The 25,854-nt window shown below is 43.8% G+C and overlaps 1 long non-coding RNA gene across 2 annotated transcripts in view; it reads left to right on the top strand.

The window, feature by feature from the left end:
• The first annotated feature begins 6,488 nt into the window (after positions 1–6,488).
• LOC129135444 (uncharacterized) overlaps positions 6,489–25,854 on the top strand; it is a 53,965-nt gene continuing 34,599 nt past the window's right edge. Inside the window, exons 1-3 of one of the 2 annotated variants that reach the window (XR_008536270.1) lie at positions 6,489–6,607; positions 19,975–20,977; positions 22,481–22,870. This is a non-coding gene — a long non-coding RNA (uncharacterized LOC129135444). Of the gene's footprint in view, positions 6,608–19,974; positions 20,978–22,480; positions 22,871–25,854 lie in introns of those variants that run through there. The other variant, XR_008536269.2, reaches the window with a different exon arrangement.

Genomic DNA, 25,854 nt, shown 5'->3' with positions numbered 1-25,854 from the left:
GTACTGGGTATTGGCAGGCACGCTCATCTCCTTCTTATGTGTACCTTTTCCTAGAGCTGCCAGAGTGTTCATGACATAGTGACTGACTCTCCAAATGAGTGATTGAAGAGAGCACAAAGTGGAAGCCACAATGTCTTTCATTATCTAACCTCAGAGGTCACATAGCATCATCTCCACAATAGCCTATTGGTAACAATGGTCAGCCCTAGCCACTGGGGACACCTCGGAGGGTGACTACCAAAATTTGCAACCTGAAAACTACATATTGTTTAGAAGGCATTCCAGAAGTAACTGTAAACATGAAAATGGTACTTCAAAAGAATATATGTTCAGATTAACAACAACAAAAACTCTGAGGATCAGAAAGATGAAGTGACCAACCAAAGCTCGCACTGCAATTTAGTGGCCGAAAGGGGCCTAGAATCTTGGTCTGTGGAAACTAATCTGTGGCATTGCATCATATTATTACAATGATGTTCCATTACAATAAAAATTATATTAGCATACACATGTATAAAGCTTTATTGCCAGGCCAGGCATGGTGGCTCACGCCTGTAATCCCAACACTTCGGGAGGCCAAGGCAGGTGGATCACCTGAGGTCAGGAGTTCAAGACCAGCCTGGCCAACATGGTGAAACCCCTTCTCTACCAAAAATAAAAAAATTAGCTGGGTGTGGTGGTGCGCACCTGTAGTCCCAGCTATTCAGGAGGCTGAGGCAGGAGAACCACTTGAACCCGGGAGGCGGAGGTTGCAGTGAGCTGAGATCACGCCACTGTACTCCAATCATAGTGACAGAGTGAGATGCCATCTCAAAAAAAAAACAACAACACTTTATTGCCAAGTAATCAAGGTTAACATCAACAGTGATAGGTTATGCTGATAGTATATAGTCGTGATATGATGTTATGAGAATGACACTTGACCTCTATGATCTTCCTTCCAAAAACCAAAACCCTAGTCCAATCATGAGAGAAACATCAAATTGCAGTTGAGGGATATTCTACAGTATTTCTCAAAACCATCAAGGTAATCAAAAACAAGGAAAGTTTCAGAAACGGTCACATCCAAGAATAGTGGAAGCAGGGTGCCTCAATGTAATGGGGATGGGATCTTGGGATGGAAAAAGGACATTGGGTAAAAACTCTGGCAGTCTGCATAAAGCAAGGACTTGAATTAATAACATCAGTATTGGTTCATTATACTAAATGTACCATAGCAATATAAGATGTTAATTATTGGAAAGTAGATGTGGGATATATGGGCAATCTCTCTTCACAATTTTTCTGTAAATCTAAAACTATTCTAAAATAAAATGCCTTAAAAGAAAACTTTATAAGAGTGGTCTTTCTAAACAATAGCCAATATGTCTACCTAGATTACTTACCTGCTTTTAAAAATGCCTGCACCTTTTTTTAGATGAAGCAGATAAAATTATTAGCAAGGGTACCGATTTAAATGGCAGAATTACTAATTTTTTCCTTGGAGAACACATGTTTCTAAGCACATGTGTAACATTTATGTTAATCAGTGATATGCTAGGCCAAAGTGCTGGCCTCAACAAATTTCAATGAACTCATATATAGATATTATTCCTCTGGCCACAATTACATAAAATTATTTTTAAAAATAACAAAAAGTAATGAAACTGCCCTCCACATGAATTTGGAAATTTTGAAATAGATTTACAATCAATTCAAAGGTTAAAGAAGAAAAAATAACAGCAAACACTATATATGGCATTTATTAATTACCTACGGCAATTTAATAAGTATTAATTACCTATTAAAGACCCAAACACAGTTTTAAGAGTTTTACATATTTTTCCAACCTCACAACTCTATGAGGTTGATTCTATTGCTATCCCATTTGCAGATGAAGAAACTGGGACCCACAGAGGATAAAGAACCTTCCCAAGATCATGTAACTAGAAAATGGTGGAGCTGGGATTTCCACTTGGGCAGTCTGGCTCTGGAGTTCATCCACCAGTTCTGCTGGGCTGCCTCCTACTGTAGAAAACACATGTGGAATCATAACAACTTTTGGGATGCAGCCAAAGCAGTACTCAGAGGGCAACTTACAGTGTTATGTCCATTAAAGAAGTTGAAAAACTAGTTAAAATTTTTCCTCAAAGAAAATACCAGACCAAGACGGTTTTATAGAAGTGTTGTATGTCACATTCTAGGTACAGACAATACCAATCCTATTCAAGTTCTCCCAGAAAACAGGAAAAGAGGGAATACTTTCAAACTCATTTTAGGCAGCCAACACAACTCTGACACTAAAATTAGATGAGGACAGTTCAAGAAAACTACAGACCCATCTCATCAAAGAATACAGTTGCAAAAGTCCTAAACAAAATAAAGTTAGCCACATCCAATGATGTATAAAAGAGGGATTCGTGTGATTTTATCACAGGAATGCAATGTTGATTTAACATTAGAAAATTATGAATGTAATCCATCACATGAATGAATTAGAGGTATATGTATGTATTCAAGTAGAACAACAGTTGGTAAAATTCAAAATGGTGTTATGATAAAATCTCTTGGCAAAGTAGGAATAGGAAAGAACGTCTTTACCTGGTAGAAGGCATCTGCACGAGTGGATCACAGTGTGTTCTTACAGTGTACAGGCTACAGCTCTATGCTTCTACATAAATGAATCTCAAAAGTACTAAGGAGAATACTAAGGCAGAAGAAAAAGCTAGTCACAGAAAAAAGGCATATAGTAAGAATCCATTTATATGAAATTTACAAGCAGGTAAAACTAAACAACATTTTTTTAAGGATACAATCACAGGTCATACAACTACTAAGAAGATAAAGAGAAGGATTTATTCCAAATTCATGGGTGGGAGTTGGAGTGAATCTTGATATTGAAGAGGGATATACAAGGAGTCCTAAAGTACTTTTATTTCTTAACCTGGGTTATGAGAACATGTATGTTTATTTTAATTCTTTAAATGATACAGAGAGATGTTGTACACTCTTCTGCATATATGATTTATTTCTACTTTTTTTTAAAATTAAGACAAGGTCTCACTGTCACCCAGGTTGGAGTACAGTGGCATGATCTCAGCTCACTGCAACCTCCGCCTCTGGGAGCTCAAGCGATCCTCCCATCTCAGCCTCCCAAGTAGCTGGCACTATAGGCACGTGCCACCATGCCCAGCTAATTTTTTAATTTTTCGTAGCGATAGGGTCTCCCCATGTTCCCCAGGCTGGTCTCAAACTCCTGAGCTCAAGCGATCTGCCTGCCTTGGCCTCCCAAAGTGCTGGAATTACAGGCGTGAGCCACCACACCTGGCCTACACGTGATCTATTTCATAGTAAAAAATAAATGTTTGCTGAATAAACTATCTCATCTGATCCTTACAACAGTCCTGTGAGACTCGTGTGTCATGACTCTTCGTTTATAGATGATAAACTAAATCAAGAAAACTCATTTGGTATGCCAAATGTCTCACAGCTAGTCAACGGTTTCACCTCCAAACTCTGTGACCTTTCTACCGAATCACATTGAAGCTATTTTTTATGACTACCTCTGCTGCTATCTTAACTCTAGATACAGAAAAATTTGATTGCCCAACTGCCTGTCATTGAGCAAAAGAAGTGAAGTCCTTTCAACAGAGTTATCTTTTCATCTTGTCTCCAATTCTTGGCTTCGAATGATAAACGGTGTTTGCCAGAGTTGCAAGCCAGGAATAATTTCAGTGGTATTAGAGAGTCACAGATAAAACAACAGGTTTTGGATGAGAATTATGAGTATCCCAAACTGTTAGAGAGCTGGGACCCAGGGAAAAGGAGAGCCAGCCTTAGGGCCCATGGCAAAAGTCAGGTAAGTTTTGGTGGAAATACAGCACAGAGTCAAAGGAGACCAGAGAATGGGGTACTGACCACAGGGCACAGTACAGCATGGAGAAAGGACAGGAACAGGCAGTGAGAGGAAAGCAGCGGGAGGCCATTAATACACTCCCACTACACAGATCCACTCAGGCCTGCAGCAGATGCTTCCGGGCCTAAACCTGGGCATTGAGAATTGCGTGGCCTTCTCTCCCAGTTACCGCAAATCAGCAGGTTGTGACTTTGCCAGGGCTCTCAGAGGCCATATCGTCCCGGCCTTCGTTGTACAGGAGGGATCAGGTGATTTTGTCAAGATCAGCCAGGACTAGAACTCTGCAGATCTTTATCCAATATTCTTTTTCTGTAGGTCACCTACCTCTTAGTCTGAACACATGATTTTGAAAACCCCAGGCCATCCACTCGTGGCCTAATCTGGATTAGAGACCAAATTGGTTTGTTATCCAGTGGGAGGCTGTATGGTTCAAACCGTGTTTCTGAAAAGGCCTAGATTTCCTCCCTGGGCTGAGGAGGCAAGGAAGGGGTGGTGTAGGTGTCCTCTCTCCCTCTCCTCACTGCCTCGACCAGAGCAAATTCCTTTTTATCTTCTTTGTTGAAATTGTATGTACGATTTCATTTGTGAAAAGGGTTCTGATTCTTTAAAAAACTTTAAGAAAACTTAAAATCCATTCCATGGAAAACCAAGTTGGATCTCTTGAACTCTCTCTGTCCATTTCCCAGATTTTAGTACCATTCAATAAGTATTCTTGGAGTCCTAGTTAAATGCCTAGCGTTGTGGCACATGCTAAGGGACATATAAAAAGAGATTATTTGGCTGGGCGCGGTGGCTCATGCCTGTAATCTCAGCATTTTGGGAGGACAAGGAGGGCAGATCACCTGAGGTCAGGAGTTTGAAACCAGCCTGGCCAACATGGTGAAGCCTCGTCTCTATTAAAAACACAAAATTAGCCAGGAGTGGTGGTGGGCACCTGTAATCCCAGCCACTCGGGAGGCTGAGGCAGGAGAATTGCTTGAACTCGGAAGGCGGAGGTTGCCGTGAGCCAAGATTGCACCATTGCACTCCAGCCTGGGAGACAAGACTTTGTCTCAAAAATAAATAAATAAATGAAGTTGTTCTATTCCCCAAGGTGCAGATTTGCAAATTAGTCATGGGGTAGCTTCTTGGAAAAGGGTAGCATTTTCCCTTAGAAACAGCTTTATTTATGATGCTTCATGTACGATGTTCCTACCATCCTATTTAATTGCATCTTATTTCTTGGATGTCCCTGCAGAAGGGTTGCAAAAGGATAGTACGATAAGATCTTGGTCCTTACAACTTGTTAATTTTCTGCCACGAAAGTAGAGGAGATTTCTTTCTATGTGTGTATGGGTAGCTCTAGGTGAAAAACTTTGCATAATTTTCTGTACAGGGAGAAATACGGCAATAATTTCTTCTTCTTCCTCTTTTTTTTTTTTTTTTTTTTTTTTTTTTGAGACAGGGTCTTGCTCTGTCACCCAGACTTGAGTGCAGTGATGCAATCATGGCTCACTGCAGCCTCAACTTCCCCAGCTCAAGCAATCCTCCCAGTAAGCTTCCCAAGTAGCTGGGACTACAGGTGTGCACAACCATACCTGGATTTTTTTTTTTTTTTAAATGTAGAGTCTCACTATGCGGCCTGGGCTGCGCAATAATTTCTTCATGGTGGGGTGAGGGAGGACAGAACAGGCCATTCTAGGTTGGATGTTTCTAAGTTGGGCACAGCATGTGTAAAGCCTGTTGGTTCCTGGGACTGTGTGGAGGGCAGATGATATTCCTACCAAAAAGAAAGCAGGTGAAAAGTTAGATAACATGAAGAGTTGTAGGAAGTACGTAGTTCCAACTACTGTGTGGTAGAATTCTTCCCTGACCCCAGCACCTGCCCTCTCGATGTATGTGATTCAAATGCTGCTTGGCTAGAATGGGATATACACCAGCTGGTCTCTGCCGGGTCCCTGGCCTGCCTGCCTCACCAGAACATCCCTGACAGTGCCTAGGCAGTCTGGGTGCGCTTGATCCTACAGCAAGGACCGGTCGGCTTCCGAGCACCATGGCCAAGCAAAGGGGGCGAAGGAAGCCTCGGTCATCGAGTTCAGCCTGTGTGAGCAAAAGGAAGTCCCCATCCACACTCGCCACTCCCCGTCCTTAGCCTCCTGAGCTTATAGTGTGGTGTATGCTTCCCCCTTCTGGCCACAAATGGTCAACAATGATTTTTGGTAATCCCTGGTGGGAGGCCCTGCTTACTGCTGGGAAGTGGACCTTCCTAGTAACAGCGACGACAATGATACTGTTGCCAGAGCTATTGATGGAAGTGGTACAATACAATAGGTGCAGTAAAAAGCCCTTTACATACACTGTCTCATTTAATCCTCAAAGCCAGGGGTCCCCAACTCCCGAGGCCACAGACCGGTACCAGTCCATGGCCTGTTAGGAACGGGGCCGCACAGCAGCAGGCGTGCGATGGGCGAGCGAGCAGAGCTTCATCTGTTTTTACAGCCACTCCCCTCTCGCATTACCGCCTGAGCTCCGCTTCCTGTCGGGTCAGCAGCGGCATTAGCGTCTCATAGGAGCATGAACCCTACTGTGAACTGCGCATGCGAGGGATCTAGGCTGCGCGCTCCTTATGAGAATCTAACGCCTGATGACCTATCACTGTCTCCCATCACTCCCAGATGGGACCGTCTAGTTGCAGGAAAACAAGCTCAGGGCTCCCACTGATTCTACATTATGGTGAGTTGTATAATTATCTCATTATGTATTAAAATGTAATAATAATATCCCGAAACCACCTCCCCACCCCCAGGTCTGTGGAAAAATTGTTTTCCACAAAACCAGTTCCCGGTGCCAAAAAGGTTGGGGACTGCTGCTCAAAGCAATTTTGTAAGGGATGTATTATTATCCCCACTAAACAGAAGACAAACTAAGACACAGCAGTTAAATGACTTGTGCAAAATACGTGCTGATAAACGCAGCAGGGCGGGGGTTCACGCCTAGGTGTGTCAGGCTTCAAAGTCCGCGCTCTGGGCCACTGTGAACATTCCCGTTTCTGACGGGCTGTATTCTGGGTGGGGTATCCTCTGTCAACAGAGACATCTGTCAGACCATTCCTGCCCTTTTACTTCCATCAGCCCACATCCTGGCATCTTCCGTGTCATTTTTCCTCTTCACTTCTTGTACTCCTCGGCAGATCTATGACCATCCCAGCCTCTTTCTTTTCTTCCTGATCTTTGGGCAATTTGCCTCCCTCCTGCTTGCTTCAAACATTCACTCTTGTGCAGCAGTTCTTTTCTTATTTATTTATTTTTTGAGATAGAGTCTCACTCTGTCGCCCAGCCTGGAGTGCAGTGGCGCTATATCGGCTCACTGCCACCTCCGCTTCCCAGGTTCAAGCGATTCTCTTGCCTCAGCCTTCTGAGTAGCTGGGATTATAGGCACCTGCCACCACACCCGGCTAATTTTTATATTTTTAGTAGAGATGGGGTTTCGCCATGTTGGCCAGGCTGGTCTTGAACTCCTGACCTCAAGCCATCTGCCCGCCTTGGCCTCCCAAAGTGCTGGGATTACAGGTGTGAGCCACCGTGCATGGCCCATGCAGCAGTTCTTAAACTGGCACCCACAAGAGGTCTGGATTGAATCCAAGAGGTCTGTGAACATGGACATGGAAAATATTACATTCTATTGTGAATGTAGAGAACAGAAGTGGGGCCTGTAACTTTGTCACAAATAGAAAGTCACAGCTCTTGCTATATCCCATTACTGTTACTAGGAATATCTCACGATGTCATCTATGTGCATCACTACTTTGAAATTACCAGAGTTATTAAACCTGTCACTAGACCTGTTATTTAGTCATTAATAAAAAGCCTATATATTATCATATTACAAATTTGGTTTTTAAAAATATTGTGATAGCAGTCTTTCAAAACTAAAGAATTCCTTGGTAATCTTGTGCGTTTAATTTTATGTACTTAAAAACATTTTTCTTAGAAGGGCTCCAAAAGCTTCCGCAGCTTGCCAAGGGGATCCTGGCATGAAAAATGATTAAAAGAAAACAAACTATCCTTGATTTTATGTCAGCTTTGCACCTCCTGACCCAGCCCATATAATGTAACAGTGACCCCCTGTAAGAGGGTTGCACTTCTCCAAATAGGAGGACCACAGGATTTCTCTTCCAAACAGGGACATTTGAGTATAGATATAGTGATACTAGCATAACAAGAGTAAACTGGAACATATGGCCACCCCACTCAAATATCAGGTGTTCTGGAAACTGAAGAATTAGATAAGAAAATGCCAATGTAATGTACAAGAATCAACATAGAAACACCCTATCTGTAAATATGCTACTGATAAAACTAGATTATCTCCTAAAATCCAACCAGAAAAAAATAACTAATATGAAATATATCAGCTTCAAATGAAATAATTATAGCATATAATAAAATAACGAATACTAGTGTATCACTTGCTATGGACAGACATTGTCTTACAACAGCCCTCTGAGGTTGGTTCTATTATTGTCCTCACTTTAAAAATGAGGAAAACGTGCCCCAATCACACAGCTAGAAAGAGGCTGAGCTGGTAGCAAATCCAAGCACACTGGCTGCTAACTGTGTGCTCTGACCCACTGTCTCTCGTGTGTCTTTGTTAGGAATTTTCATGATCTGAATGGAATCCAGGAAAATCACAGCTGAAATACAAAACATCAGCCCTTATCTCCAGCACTGTACATGGCAGAAACTGCTTTTATTCTAGACGTCTAGATCCAGTTATTTGAAATAAATTCTCCAGAATGGGGGGAGAAATCTGGAAAGTTTCCATAGAACAGTCGAAATATCCCTTTATAACTCTTGAGTTGTAAGTGATGCTATCTCCAGATATTAGCCTTTTTCTTTAAGCTGCAACCCCTAGCTCCCACGTCAGAGGCAGCATGGGCCAGTGATTAAGAATCGGGTTTGCAGTTCCAATTCCAGGCACCTATTTAAGCTGGATGACCTTGACTAAGTCACATAGCTTTTTGCACTGCAGTTTTCACATCTGTAAAATGGAAATAATGGTAATGGAATGCAAAATGCAAAATGGAAATAACGGTGGTGAGGAGTAAATGAGCTGGGCAAATACAAAATAATCAGGAACAATTATTACTATCCTTTTACTCATCTCTATTCTGAAAGTTTTGTCTCCAAACTCATCTCTCTTGTCTTATTCTGAGTTCTTCCATGCGTTCTGGCATTTTCAACTTGACTTCTTCTTCAATATTTTTCATCATTTGGTAGCTATCTTTGGGTAATAATTATAACATTTGCTTATACAGCATTTGCCCTAGAACTCGTTTTGCTGAGGCAGCATAAACTGACAACTGGAAGTGAGAATGGGGACATGTGATCTCGTGATTATCACACATTCTCAATTTACCCACTCCATAATAGCATTTGCACCAGAGCTCTTCATTTGCATTTTGCTGAGCCAACGTGAATTTTTAGAAGTTCCGAGTGTCCAGAGAATGCTTCAGTTAGAATTGAGTTGACAAAAAATAGGATAGATCATTTATCACCTCTGTAGAAACAAGATGAATTTCTGTTTACAACTGAAATAAGAAATTACAAAAGATTGTTGGGCCTGACCACATGAAAAATTAAAATAGTGCAAAAGAAAAATAATTCAATACAAAAAGGGAAGCTACAGGCTGGGAGATGTTTACATCGATATAAAAAGTGGTTAATAAATAAGCTTTAAAAGACACATGTTTTAAGAACATCTTTGTTGCATCTCCGCTAAGAAGGAGGGTATCACAACCCAATACAAACTTACATTGAAATAAAAGTTTCATACAAAAAAACTTACTATACTCTGTCGTTGGGAATGTAAATTAGTACAACCCCTATGGAAAACAGTACAGAGATTTCGCAACTAAAAATAGAGTAACATTCAATCTAGCAATCCCACGACTGGGTATAAGGAAAAGAAATCATTATATCAAAAAGATACCTACACCATATGTTTGTTGCAGCACTATTCACAATAGCAACGATATGAAATCAACCTAAGTGCCTATCGATGGATGATTGGATAAAGAAAATGTGGCACGTATAGACAAGGGAATACTATTTAGACATAAAAAAAGAATGAAATAATGTCTTTGCAGTAACATAGATGGAACTAGAGGTCATTATCTTAAGTAAAATAACTCAGAAACAGTCAAATACCACATGCCCTCACTTACAAGTGCAAGCTAAGTAATGTGTACACATGGACACAGAATGGAGTGATAGACATTGGAAACTGGGAAGGATGGCAGGGTGGGAGGATGGGAGGGGGTAAGGGATGATAAGTTACTTAATGGGTACAATATACACTACTCAGGTGATAGCTACATGAAAAGCCTAGACTTCACCACTATACCATATATCCATTTTAAAAAGATGAACTTTTACCCCTGAAATACATACAAATTTTTTTTAAAAACACAAAAAATCTTACTATATGCAGAATGCTCTGATATTTCCATTTTATTCTACTCTGTTTTTTTCTTTAATACCAGTCATAAGCCACAATATATTTTATAGTCCACTAATGAAATTATGACATACTTTAAATAAACAGTGATGTCAAGAGCTCTTATAAATACATTATTGGATAAAGAATATATATAGATGCTTCAGATAGGAGTAAAAACAATTTCTGAAATATGAAAAAATCTCTACTTCAGTGCTCACTCAAGATACACAAATGAATAACCATGATAAAAATACAATTTCCATTGACTAAACTAGCAAAAAATTAAAAGTGATGGTGATATCTGATGCTGATGCAAAGACAGTAAAGGGTTTTCTTTACTACAGTTTTTTACTTATGCCCTCTTTAATTCAAAACACATTTGAGGTGGTTTTATGTACCAACATAGCCAAACAACTAATGGCAGAATCAATGCAATTTTGTTTGAGAAGTAATTTGGTGGTACGTCTGGGAAGCCACAAAAATGTTCATACCCAAAAGTAATTCTACTTCTGGGAATTTGTCCCACTGAAGCAATTCAAAGAAAGAGAAAAATCTCTATGCATAACTTTTTATATCATTACTTAAATAGTGAAAAACGAGAAACAGTCTAAATAGCCAAGAATAGCACAATATTTAAATAAGCTATACTACATCAACTCAAAATATTTTGTAGCCAATAAAATAATTATGATGACTATAAAGCAACATGAGAAAATCCTCATGCTAACAAATGCAAAAGTTATAAAACAAAACTCTCCATGTATTTCAGTGACTATAGCTGCATAAAGATTACCCAAAAACTTAGTGGGATGAAACAACCATTTTTTACAGATCAGAAATTCAGACGGCTTACAGCAGTATGGCTTATCTGGGCCCACAATGTCAGGGGCTGGATTCACATGAGGGTCATTCAACATCAGTTGATGTTGGTCATCTGATGAGGCCTTAGCTGGCTCTGTTGGCCAGGACACCTCTGTTTGGCTTGGGCTTCCTCAGAACATGGTGGCTGGGTTCCAAGGACAAAAGACCCCAGCGAGAAAGCCAGGTAGAAGTCAGTTAATCATATATGACCTAGTCTTAGAAATTTTGCAGTGTCATTTCCATTTCCATTCATTGAGTCACAAAATCTTGTCAGTTTCAAAGGGAAAGAAAAGAGATGCCACCTTATGATGGGAGAGCAACAAGTTTCTGGAAAAGCATACAGGACTGGAAATACTGCTATGGCCAGTTTTAGAAAACATAATCTGCCACAATTTTTGATTGGGTTACAACCACATAAAAATAATGAAAGTATTAGGATTAGAACTGGGAAGAAACATGGAAAAATAAATGATTGATTTTAAAAAATTTTCCGTTATTTTGATTATGTTCTTTGGCCAATAAGTACATAATTATTAATACAATTATATTGACAAAAAATTAAGCTGACAGTACTTCAGAAATTATCCCTGGGGGTAACCCCAGCTTTTTGCTTTTACTCCTTTATTTATAGAATCCTGCTGTTCTCACTGTTTTGTTTTTTTTTTTGGGGGGGGGTGTTTTTGTTTTTGTTTTTGTTTTTGTTTTAGACAGGATCTCATTCCATCACTCAGGCTGGAGTGCAGTCGTGTGATCTTGGGTCACTTCGGTCTCAACCTCCCAGGCTCAAGCAGTGATCCTCCCACCTCACCCTCCCAAGTGGCTGGGACTACAGGTGTGTGCCACCACACCTGGCTATTTTTGCTTATTTTTTATAGAGACGGGGTCTCACTATGTTCCCCAAGCTGGTCTCGAACTCCTGGGCTCAAGCAATCCTCCCGCTTCGACATCCCAAAGTGTTGGGATTACAGGCATGAGCCATCACACTTGGCCTGTTCTCACCCTTAATTCACTGCATCAGCAACATCCCTCCCATTATCGTGAGATGGGCCTGCAGCCAAGGCCCCAGCGCACTGTGGGCACGAGCCTCATCCATATACACCGCCCTCCCCAGGCCTTCATAGCACAGCCTCCCCTCCACAGGGGCAGCCTCATTTGCAGACAACCTCATCTTTCAGTTACTGAAGAATAAAGGGGAAAGGGCACATCTCTGGTCTCACCTATTAATAAACCCTCACCTCCACCTGAGAATTCCTGAGTTCTCACTTGCAGTTGGGTTACAACCACATAAAAATAATAAAGGTATCAGTATTAGAACTGGGAAGAAACACGGAAAAATAAATGATTGATTTTTTAAATTTTTCTGTTATTTTGATTATGTTCTTTGGCTAGTAAGTACATAATTATTAATAAAATTATATTGACAAATATAATTTCCTTCTTGGAGAGAGAGGTCCTTTTCTGCACAAGGCCAGTCCTACCACCTGTCCTCTTAATCATCCCTCTTCAACTTCTTCCCAAGCTGTCCCACTCAACGAGCACACTCAAAAGCCTCCTCTTTTTCCTAGCATCTTTCATCTTTGCTCATTGGCTGGATCTTTTCTCTCTACCTACAGACATATCCAGGTCCTCCATAATCCTGATCATGCAACCCACTCAAAGTGTCATCTGATTTATTATTCTTCACCTACTCCAGTAACAAACTCATCAAAGGAAACACTCATTCTAGCTGTTTCCATTTCATCTCACACCCACGCCTCAACACCAGTGGTTTACCTGACAGATTTCCTTCCAACCACTATGGTCATCTGGCTTCTTAAATGTCATTTTGATATCCTACTTGTCAAATTGAATGGCCCTTTTTTCATCTTCATTCTCCCTTCCTCTTGCAACTTTAGATTGTGTTGTTCACCATCGTCTTCCTAAACTTCTCTTTCCAAGCTTCCCAGGACAATCTACCCAGCTCTCCCCTCACCCCCGAGCCCCCTTTCTGCATTTCGCTCTTCCCATCACTGGCTCCTGCAGCCCAATGTTCTCATAATACTCACATTCTTTAGCTAAGTTCGATGACTCTCATGCTTCTATTACCACTGAATGACTCCTTCATGAAACTGGAAATGTAACACATACTACATCTTGGATGTGCAAGATTATAAGTGCAACTGTTAAATAAGGCCTATCACTAGTAAAGTTTAATCAGGCTGGATAACTATAAAAGCCCTGGAAGGTGCCTCAGTCTCTCTTGAATTACAGCACACTGGCTTGCAGCTGGCATGGCCTAGCTCTGTAAGAAGAGGCCCCTGGCCTTGCGGGTACTGGTCTAGTCTTCTGGGAGGGCCCCTTGCCCTCCAGGGTGATATTCTTGGCTGACTCCTTCCCTGTGCGCTTTATGGCCTCTGATCTTGAACCCCCAGCTGTCTAGCTTGGTCCTGGGGAGGTCCTTGGATGATGGAGCCACATCTTAACTGTCCCTGGCAGCACAATTCTTACCCCCAGACCCCACCCCATACCCCCTAACTTCACCTTCTTTTTCCCTTGGAGGGAGCAGTGTTTCTTCTAATGCCATAGCTACCTTCGTTTACATTTTCACCACCAGAGCCTTAAGACAGGGTGGGGAGCCTTCCTGTTGATGAGCTAATCGAGGAAGAAGGAACTGAAGGAATTCAGTAACTCCTCTCTCAGGATAATATCCTGGCTTGAAGACCATTGTCCTGCCACATAATCATATTTTGAATGTCAAAAGTTGAATATCAACCTGGCCTTTTTCTAGGCAATCCTTCTCTAACAGGTTCTAATCTCTTCCCAGACACATGGCTGCCTAGGGCAGACTTTGTGTAAAGGTCACAGACTCACAAAGACAAAAGTGACAAATCGCATGCAATTTCAAATTATTTCTCCAGTTACAATCTTGAATCTCTATCCACCCTAACCCAGTGGTTTTTCCAAGCTCTAGCTTTTAATAGCTAACTGCCCATGAGATATCTGCAACTCTAAAGCCAAACTCACTGTCTTCCTGCTCTTCTTCCAGTCTAAAACCTGCTTTTCTTCCAATGTCCCCAACATCCAAGTTTAAGACCAGGTGTTTTTCAAATCCCAGGGCTATTCACAGAGATTCTGAATGGGGCTTAGGAATCTGCATCTTTAACAAGTAGGCCAGGTTGTTCTGAGTCTGACGGAAGTGGCATGGGAACCACATTTGGAAAGTGCACTCCAAGCCCTGCAAGGCAGGAACCAGATCTGGAGGAGAGAGCGAACCCTACCTGTGAACTCCCCTGTCCCTCCCATCATCTTGCTTCATGATGTCACCATTTGCCCATTTGCCTAGTTGAGAAGCCTGGGAGTCCTTCTCTCTCACTGCCCTGCCCTTGACCATCGACTGACCTGTCTTCCAAGTGCTCTTGCATCTGTCCTCCCCTGGATTCTGCCTCCCATCACTTGATCCAGACCTGCGTCAGTTTTCACTGGAAGGCTACGCTGTCCTATTGATGGCTGTCCCAGCCAGGGCAGCCCTGATCTAATCTGCCCACTGCACCAGCTCCTTTAATCACTTCCACTTCAAGGCTCACAGTGGCTGCCATGTTCTTCAGCCCAAATCCTTCACAGCTGAGGCCAAGCCTCCAGCTGAGCCTCACCACCTGCCCTCTTCCCTCACAGAGTCAAACTGTGGACTTGCCATTCCTCCACCATGCCAGGGCCTCTACATCCCCTGTGCCTTGGCTCAGGCTGTGTCCCCCACTTGGGCAACCCAAGCCTGGCACTCCACAGGTACTTCCTCAATGGGGCTCTGGTGAGTAGAGTTTGGGGGACATACACGATGGCACTACTTTCCTCTCCTCCCACCAGCCCCATGCCACACTCTGAGGTTCACCTGCTCAGCGGGGCCAGGTCCCTAGAAGCCACAGAAGAGCCTAGACTGGCCTCCAAGGTGCCCTATGCCAGGTGGCCAGCTCTGTGTCCTTCCAGCCCTGACACCCTGGGTGATCTTGAGCAAAGATATTTCACCTCATGGGCCTCAGTGCCTTCATCTGAGAATGGAATGTGGATGGAGGGATGAGTTGGAACAGGCAATGCATATGATTTCCACCAGCTCCATTCCCCTGTAATTCTCAGAGTAATTTGCTATTGTTGTTGTTGTTGTTGTTGTTTTTTGTGAGATGGAGCCTCACTCTGTCACCCAGCTGGAGTGCAGTGGTATAATCTATGCTCGCTGCAATCTCCACCTCCCGGGTTCAAGTGATTCTCCTTCCTCAGTCTCCTGAGTAGCTGGAATTACAGGTGCCTACCACCACACCCAGCTAATTTTTGTATTTTTAGTAAAGACACGGTTTCACCATGTTGGCCAGGCTGGTCTTGAACTCCTGACCTCGTGATCTGCCTGCCTTAGCCTCCCAAAGTGCTGGGATTACAGGCAAGAGCCACTGCACCCAGCCTTCTCGGAGTAATTTGGATAGCAGCACCAAAAAAGGCTGTGTTTAAGCCCTCAGGGAGGTGGCCATTCAGACCTCCATCTCCAATGCCCCACCCTTAGACTTGATTTCATGGAAGGTCTGGGGCAGGATTTCATCCGCATCCCAGGAGGGGCAAGAGGACCACGGAGGAAGGGTCTCTGGGGGTGGGGACGCTACTCAGATCTGAGATAAGAGAAAGGGTCCCACCAACTCTTCCCCCTAACCTCAGTCTCTGCTGTCATCACCATGGAAATGTACACTCTGGTGGAATGGGTTTTTTCTTTCCTAAGACCTTTGTACTTAGATTCCAACCCTGCCCCAGGGTTTCTGAGGAAAAGTTCCTTTTGGAAAATTCCCACCCAGCCCCAGCTGACTAAAAGGGAGGAAGGATTTTTCCACAGGGTGCTCTGGGTTGGTGTGGGATTTAGAGCCCCCGGCAGCCACTTGTCTGAAGGAACAAGGAGCTGGGCTAGACAGAAAGGGAGTCCCAGGCAGGCTGGAGCTGAAGTCAGCTGGGAGGGCTGGAGCTGAAGTCAGCTGGGAGGGCTGGAGCTGAGGTCACCCGGGAGGGCAGGAGCTGAGGTCAGCCGGGTGGCGCTTCCCCTCAGACCCCACTGCCCCTCCTCGGCATGGATACGGGTGTTTTCACTCTCTGACTTGCTCTTCTAGAACTCAACACTTGGGTTTCATCTGAATCCTAATTATCCAATATATTAAATCAAGTGATAAGATAAACATTTTTCCACCTCTTTCTATCCCTAAGCCTCTGGTGACTTCTTTTTTTCCCTTTTGATAAGTATTTAAATGTTTTCAAAAATTAAAATATAATTCACCCATTCACTAAATATGAAATTCATCATTTTAAAGTGCACAATTCAGTGATATTTAGTGTAGTCACTATTTCCTGTGACTTCCTGTCCTGGTGGCATTTCCCATGAGACAGAGAGAAAGGGGGCTGGGGCTGGAAGTTTCCCTGACATGTTCCCCGGGTATGCCAAGGCTTCGGTCCTAAAGGTCTGTTCCAGCTCATTGGCACCACCACACCCCTCTCTGGAATTTCTGGGAAAATCCTGTCCATGAAACTGGAAACCTACCATTCATGGGGCAGCTGGGTTCTTAAGTAAAGTTTTCCATGTGACGGAGCCTCTTTCATCAGTGGCACCAGGCTCAAAGTTTCCCTCATAGGCCTGTGGGGGGTTAGAGATCCCTGACCCCACACTGAAGCCAAACCCTCAGGGTGATCAACCCAGGTGAGCTCCAGGTCAGGGCCCCAGAGGAGAGAGAAGAGTCCTGGGATGCTGCTAGAGCCATCACATCCTTTAGCTCAATTCTTTCCTCCTGAAGATGAGGGAATAGAGACCCAGAGACTCCAAAGATGCCCACTCCGGTGATGGCAGAACCAAGACCAGCACCCCGCGCTTCAAATCCTGGGCCATGCATTCTCTACCAGGTGACTCAGTCAACAGCAACCAGTGATTAGACACCCTCTACCCTTCATTGGGCCAGATGGGGGGCACCTGGACATCGACACACAGCCCAGAGAGGGTGTATTGAGGCAGCCCTGCCCAGTGGAGCCTAACATAACCAGGAGAAGGAAGAGAGCTCCAGAGAGAAACCCCTCAGTGAGGCTGGCTGCCTGGCTGGCAGCTGCCCAGATAGTCCTGTGTGTATCCCATTCTCATATGAAGGATTCTCTTTCCCTTCACATTTCTATCTTTTTATTTACTTATTTATTTTTGAGATGAAGTCTTACTCTGTCACCCAGGCTGGAGTGCAGTGGCACAATCTAGGCTCACTGCAACCTCTGCCTCCCGGGTTCAAGCGATTCTGCTCCCTCACCCTCCTGTGTAGCTGGGATTACAGGTGCAAGCCACCATGCCCGACTATTTTTTGTATTTTTTTGTAGAGACAGGGTTTCACTATGTAGGCCAGGCTGGTCTTAAACTCCTGACCTCAGGTGATCCACCCGCCTCGACCTCTCAAAGTGCTGGAATAACAGGTGTGAGCCACCACGCCCGGCCCAACATTTCTATCTTTTAAACACGTCTTTTCTTCCTCCTGTCCATTGCCTCCACTCTCTTTTTTACAGAGTGGGTAAATGAGACTTCATGCACCTCACTTACTGGCTTCCCACTTAGAACTTACCTAAGGCACCTGTTAAAAGTACAAACTCCCAGTCACCAGCCCCAGAGATTCTGATTAGGGCTGAGGTTAGCCCAGGAATCTGCACCTTTGACAAGCTCTCCAGCTGGTTCTGATGCAGGCAGTAAAAGAATGGCATTTTCAAAACATTTCCTTGTGTCACCGACTAAATAATTCCATATTTATTGTTTTCCCTCTAGAGAGGATTCATAGCTGCTGCTCCATCCTCATTCTCTGGCTTGCCACCCTTCCTAGCACAGTTGTTTGATGTTTCCTTCTGGTTTAGCCGGCCCCATTAACCCTACGCTCTAATGATCCTACATCAGGTTGAGGCTCCATAACTCTAAGGATAATAATGTTAATGAAAAACCAGCAGCCAAGCTCTCACTCACAGACACACCACTTGGGGGAGTCATTGCTCCACTTTTCTTCTCTGGTCCAGTTGACTGGAGTTCTGTAGCTCCTACTTTTGTGTTGATGGTTTCGGGGGAATTTTGTTTTGATCTGCTTTTCATCCTCTGTTAGAATCTTCAGTTCAGATAGACAGTGACACAATGGGCAGCAGGTAGCCTGGGAAAGGGAGTGGGTTTCTTTCACCCTCACCACAGGCCTGAGGAACGTGAGACCCAGCGCGATCTCTCCATATCCCACATTCTTTTGGCTACAATTGCATCTCTGTACATTCACTGATCAAACACCAATAACAAAGCAGATTTGTGAGCGATTCTATCTTGGACAACTCAAGGGCACTTAGGCCTCCTCCTACAGTCAGGAAGGAAAATACTGAGCCCCGACTGCTAAGCCATGGACAGAGTGGTTCACTTCTACAGCCAAGGGGGGAGCAGATTAAAAAATAAATGAGAAGAAGGAAAATGAAGTACTTTCTAATGAATGGACAAACATAGTCCCATTCACAGTTGAAATCAATGGGGCAAAACTAGATGACATTTGAGCAAGCCAGATTGAAGGTCCCAGAAGCCCTCATCTCCTTCAGTTTCCTGAGGACACCTCCCACCCCCTCACAGCTGCAGATCTCTGCGGTTGTTCCAGAAGCCACTGGAGGGTGTGGCTGAAGCCACGTGGGATGTACAATGTAGATGATGCCCTCCCTGTCTTCATCCTCTCTGTGTTTAATGAGGGTGCGGGCAGGATGGGGTTCCAGGTTGGTTAAGGTGAAAATAGAACTTAAAGGGCTAAATTTTGGAATTACATCAAGTCATTTGGGAACAATTAAAAGCAGGTAGGACATGGCAAGGCAGGAAGAAGCCATGTCTCAGTAAAACAATGGGAAGTGAGATGGAAAATTGTTGAATGAGAGGCCGATTCTGGCAGGGGTGGAGAAAGCCCTGATACTGGTCATCTATTTGGGTGGGCATCTATTTTCTTATTTCAGTGCCCATAGGGGTCTTTTGCCTTACCGTTCTTCCACAAGCCTCCCATACACTCAACTCAACCGGCCATTGGACCCTGCTATGGGCAGCATCTGAGACCACTGAGATCACTTCCTTTCCTGAGATCCACCCACTTTATTTGCATCTCTTTCCTCTGCTTTATGATAACCCTACTCTCAGGACACCAGATCTGCCTAAACAAGACGAAAGGGGAAAAATCCAACTAACCAACAACCCATAGGGGTGACGTGTAGCTAAGCGACTAGTTTATCTGATTTGCTTGATGCTCAACTGTGGATGTCAAAGTCATTTAACTGCAGTTTGAAAGGAGTTGTGCTATGTGGCCTCTCCATGGCCACTCATGAGTCAGGTGTTTGCCTCCACTGTTAGCTGTTGCCCCAGTCTAGATGTGCTGGCTTCCTGTGGCCCCAGCCCCTGTGTGTGGGCATGAGGTTCACATCCCTTCATTTACACACCCACTTAGCAAATATTTACTCCATGCCTGCTCTGTGCTCAGCCACCCTCTAGGCACTGGAGGTCACAGTTGTGGATGTGACAAGGAGGTCTTTGCTCTCATGGAGTTGATGTTCTAGTGAAGAGAGACAAGTGCTAAAGAAATAAACAAATAAATCAGATGGCGATGAAAGTTGGTGTGGAAGTAAAGAAATGCAAAGTGACCCAGTGTATCCGGGGGCTTAGTTTAGAGTGGGAGGGATCTTCAAGAACCATGCAAGTCTTCCCTAATTGCATCCTTTTCCAGATCAACTGCATGGGGTCCTACAGGAGAAGACCAAGAGACAGAGACAGGGACCAGGGAAAATGACCGATACCATTCCTTCTCAGGGATGCTACACACCCATGGGGCAGAGGATAAGAGGTTCCTGAAGGCATCACCCCTCTGGCCATGGCTGGTGTGCAGACAAAGCTGGAGATTTGGAGTAACCTGTTGTCCCACTGACTCTTAGACTGCCCCAGCTAAGAAGAACCAACTCCTCCTATTACAGATGAAATAAACAAAGCTACTCAAGCTCTCTGGCATCGCCCTGACGGTCATCATGTGCTTGACATTTCCCTCCTGCCCCCCCGATTTTCTGGAAAAGGGAGAAAGTGTGTGAAAAAAAATGGACAATAACTTCTGTTAACTTTATAGATGTCTGGTTCCTCCATATGAGGCTGTGCTTGAATCAGTTTTGGAGAGAGGGTTTCTAAAGTCTCTCTAGATTCTATTAATTTTGATAGAGACAATAAAAGGCAGCAGGACCAACTCTGTGTGGTGGGAGATTTAGCAACCATTATAGTCACAATAGCCACCACTTACTGAACACCGACCATGTGACAAAGAACAAATGTGCATGAATTATGTCACATTTTTCACAAGCACCCCCTTGAGTTGGGAGTTCACTCATGAGGCAACTGAGGTTCAGGGAGATGAAGTAACTCACCCTGTAGGTAGGAGGGCTGAGATCTGGATGTAGATCTTTCCTCCAAAGCTTTGTCTTTTTCTTTCTACTATAGCACACCAAAGAGAGTTCTAGAAAAAATGAGAATAAGAAATTTACCTGTAATCCTTGCTCAAGAAACTGAAGCTCTGAGGCCACATTGTTCCAGCCTTTTGCAGCTCCTGCATGTGGATACCAGCACCAGCAGCTCCCGGACCAGGGGCCCCAGCTAAGCCCTCCCAGAGGATGATCTTGGCTTTGTACATGGGGTGCCAATATCCTGTGAGTCCAACAGAGGGAAGACATAAGAATATGGTCACCCAGGTAAGTGGTGGATAGCTGAGTGACTATATTCTTGCTCACCACCACCCCCATCAGAGGGGGTGTCTTTGTTTCTAGTTGGGGGAAGCTTTGGTAGACTGTCAGTAATTCCTCCCTGTGTCCCCCATCCTGTGTCAAGTAACAGACATTTGTCTTAATGTATTCACTGTGTCATCAGAAGCCACTTCTTATCCATCCTTGTGAATACTTGATGAATGAGGAGTCAATGATTAAATGAAGGAAAGAAAAGAGACTGAAAAGGAGGTATGAGAATGGGAAAGACGAGTGGAAAGACGAGATAGATATTGCCCTAAAGACACAGTAAGCCATCAAATATCTGTTTTCTAGTCCCCTTCTGGGCCCTCTTGGATTTTGAAAAAGGGAGGAAGAAAGTGGAAAAATTGCCAATAACTTCTGTTGACTTTCTAGATTCCTAGTTTCCCCACATGTGGCTATGCTTGAATCAACTTGTAAAAGTCTCTTTATAGTCTGTTGATGTTCATGCAGGCACTAAAAGGCCACGGTCAGCCTACTTAGATGATCCACTCCACCCTGGGCTCCGGAAGATGTTCCAGGGCATTTGCCTTTACTTGACCCTATGCTGAGAAGCTACCAATATTTTTCTTTCCCCTAATTGGTTTTATTTGTACCCTTTATATATTAAATATTAGAGTATTGGCCAAGTTGAAGGAGTCTTCTTCTATGGCTGGTTTCAATAAACATGGTGGAATAAATATATATATTATATATATATAGTATATGTATATATATTATATATATAGTATATGTATATATATTATATATAGTATATGTATATATATTATATATAGTATATGTATATATATTATATATAGTATATGTATATATATTATATATAGTATATGTATATATCTTATATATATAGTATATGTATATATACACACACGTGTGTATATATATGTATATATTTCTTAGTAATTTAAAGTTGCAAGGGACTTTGGGATCATGAATCATTTTACAGTTGTGGAACTGAGAGCCAGCAAAATTAAATGACTTGCCCAAGAATACTAGCAAGTTAGTAGCAGAACCAGGACCCATCTTGTCTTAAAAGGCTTAAGAGGTAGTCAGTCAATTAATTAATCAAATATTTATTGATAACCACAATCCATCCCCATCCCTCATGAAGAGCAGAGACTAAATTGCCAACTTGCTTTCGCCAGGAGGGCTATGATACAATGTAGAAAGTACTGGCATTATTGTGTTGCTCATATTAAGGCTTGTGGCAACTCTGAATTCACGAATTATAGTGACTTTAATAGACAACATAAAATAGTGAACTGAAGGATGACTTTTATCTGTAGGTCAAGCAAAGGGATATAGACCATATGGAAATACGGCACCTCAGGGGTGCCTGGTGTAATAAGAAACAACTTTAAAAAAAAAGGAGGGGATGTGGCTCTAAAAGTTATCAACTGTCAATCAGCCTTGACCATGAAAAATTAGTCAAAGAAAGATTTGGGCCCACAGGTTTTGTACAGAGGAAATCCAGGCTCCTAACGATGTTGAAAGATGGGAATAAAAGGATCAGAACACTGAGCTGGATCTTCAGCTCATTTCAGGTATGGAGAAGGGTAAATGGTCTTTAAAGAAGGCCGACCTCAATGAAGGTGTCTTCCAAGGCCTTGTCCACTCAAGGACATGTTGCATGCCTGAAACTGAGTATACAGGAAAAGGATAGAAATGGAATAAAATGGAAACCCATAAATCACACTACCCTGCTATGCAGTTTCAAACCACTGACTTGATGAAATGTTGATCCACTTTGCCATGGATGCCCCACTTTTTAACTCCTTCTTCAGAGTCCCAGGAGGTGAGGCTCTTCTGTTTAACTGATTTGCAGAATTTTTGCTTCTGCAAAATTTTTGCTTCTGCAAAAAGACAGTGACCCCAAAGAGTCACTGTCTTTGTCTTTTGGCCATTAGTTAGTCAGAAGAGACCTCTAGAGGAGACTGGATTTTGTGGCTGATTATCAATTAATTGATCATCACTAGGTATCTTTGGGAGTGTTGCCTTCTCAGGGAGAAGCTGAAAATCATTCTGTGAAAGGTACGTCCACTGACAATCATTTAAGCTCTTTGGAGGCAAGAAATCAGGTATCTGGGAGAACTCAGAGATAGCATAGGAGCGACAGGCTGAAACCATGAGCGAGATGGGCAGATGGCTTGAGAATGACCATGGGCAGAGGAGAGCAGTGGCAGGGAGAACCCACAGGCCTCTACTTGGAGTCAGCCTGTCAGCAGGATAAGCTACAAGATCACCCTCGAGGGAAACTGCAGGCCAGGTCAGGGGCACTGCAAGCTGCAGGTGTGCACAGGCAGGAGGGCAGGTGGCCTGTGATGAGGGGCCATGACTGTGTGGTGGGCTCTCCCACACCAGGAGCAACTAGACTGAAAGTTCTTTTAAGTGAGGGAGCCATCATCTGTCCAGGGAAAAGTGGTTCGGGATACAGGAGGAGCCCTGCACCACAGAATCGGTCTAGTCTCAGGCTGTCTGTTCCACAGGAGCCTCCAGCCCAGTGATGTAGACAGCTATTCACAACCACATCATGGCACAAAGTGAGGCCTCCCAATCCACAGCCATCCCTGATTACAGACACTTCACTGGATGTCTGAACATAGCTGTGTGTGCCTGGAAAGCCTAGAAATAGAAACGCTCCTTTTTTCCCCAAGACGATCATCTCTACATCCTGACCTGGATCAACAATGATCCATTCTGGACAATCCTGGACACTCCTGCTCCTGGAGAGAAGGGATAGATAACTTTTCCACCTGCCTGCCTGTCCTGTCTACCTGGAGGTGGTCTTGTGGCATCTTGGGCCTTACATGTCCCATAGTCTCTTCTCATCCCTCCAATTTGCTCCTTCTCCAGACTTCTCTCTCTTGGTTGAGTGGTTCCACCATTTTCCCAAGTTGCTTGGACCCAACACTTGAGTTACAGCCAACTCCTCTCTTTCTCTCACAACCCAAATCTAATTCATCAGTAAGTCCTGGTGGCTCCACATTCGGAATGTTCCTGGGATGCCACCACTTTTTGTCATCTCTGTTACTGCTAGCCTGCCCCTTGCTACTGTCAGCTCCAGCCTGGAGGACTGAAATAACCTCCTCACTGTCTCCAGCTGTTCTTCCCGCCCATGGTCTATTCCCCAGACACCATCAGAGGGATGCTTTGAAGTCCAGATGGCATCATGTCATTTAGAATGAAACCTGAGGTCCCGAGTGTGGCCCGAGGGATGGTCAGGTTGTCCCCAGGGGCTCCATTTCCTGCCGCTCTTCCTCTCTTTCACTCTGCTGGAGCCACATGGTTACTATTCCTGAACACAGGAGGCTCCCTCCTGCTTCAGGTCTCGTGCAGATTTGTTCCCACAGCCTGGGGACAGATTTTATCCCAGAAGTTCCCAGGGCTTGATTCCTCCCTTTATTTAGTTCTCAGCTGAAATGTCCCCTCTTCTGAGCAGCTTTCTCTCACCACCCGATGGAAGCAGCCGTCCCTGCATGCTCTATCACTTCACTCGGCTCTATTTTTCTTCCTAACACGTTCACAACTTGACATTCTTTTATAATTTTTCACTTATTTATTGAGTGCTGTCTCTTCCACTAGAACCCCTGAAAGCAGGGATTTTTATAATCTTTTGGCCACCACTAGATTCATAAGGATGCACAGAGCCTGGTAGGCTGCAGGCTGTCCATAACTGCTTGTTGAATGAATCGATGGATGAATGAGCAGCAGAAGCTCGTTTCTCTCCATGAAATACAACGGGTTCCAAAGAAATCGAAACCTTTTTGAAAGGCCTAGCCATACTTCACCCATACAGCTGCAGTGGCAGATCCGTGCTCATGACCTCATTTCTCTCCTCAGAACCACCTTAAAAGTAGACCTTTCAGAGCTACCCGAGAATCCTGGTCCCTGCAGCTGATCTTCCCACCTCCACCCAGCTCTCGTCCTCCTCTTCCTCCCCATCCACCATCCTGACCAGGTGAGCTGGCTTCCCCTGCTCAACAGCTCTACGAGTTTGCACTTCTGGATTTGGTCAAGTCAAGACCAGCTCCCCCAAATATGCCTCTGTCCTAGACAGCCTTGTTCTAAACAGAAACTGATGATAACGTGGAGGAAGAGGCTTGAACGGAAAGGTGGAGGAGGGAAGGAAGGAACAGGGAGAAGTCATCTCTAGGTTGGCAGTCCCTGTCAGCCTCTTAGGACTTCTCACCTCTGCAGCAGTGATGGTAGAGTCGCGTCTTACTCCCTGGGGGGAGATGGGTGGTTCCTGACACCATCCCCTGCTTCTCCAAGTTCTCCTCTTTAGAAAAGGATGAAGGTCTATGATGCAGGCAAGGTCATCACAGATTCTATTCCCTCCTTCTAGTGATCTCAAACGTGACATTAAATAAATGTAGCAAAGAGGTTCTTTATGAAGCTTTTGATTCTGAAATAGAATCATTCATAAAATATGAAGTAACTCTAGAGACCAGATCACCTATCTTCTCATTTAATCGATGAGGAAACAGAGAGATGCTAAGTAACTTGCCCAGGGTCACAGAACTGGTAAGGCACTAAACTAGGACTTGAAGCCTCCTGAGCTGCTCTGCTGGACCACCAAGATGCTGCAGAGACCAGTTCTTTCCAGCAGGAAGTCCAGTTCCCAAAACGCGCATGGGCTGCTCCAACCTTGCCAATAATTCCCCCAAATTGTGGAACCTGCAAACATACCCCATTGGCCTAAAATATTTGCTTAAGGTCCACCTCATTTACCCCAAATTATCATCCTCTTCCTCTCTCCTTCCTGCCTCTGCCCTACTCTTCCAATCTCAAATCCCTCAAGCTATCCAATAACTATTGAGAGTTTA

The sequence above is a fragment of the Pan troglodytes genome, chromosome 6 (genome assembly GCF_028858775.2).
Source record: "Pan troglodytes isolate AG18354 chromosome 6, NHGRI_mPanTro3-v2.0_pri, whole genome shotgun sequence".
Classification (NCBI taxonomy): Eukaryota; Metazoa; Chordata; class Mammalia; order Primates; family Hominidae; genus Pan; species Pan troglodytes.
This window is presented reverse-complemented; position numbering and strand designations above follow the sequence as displayed.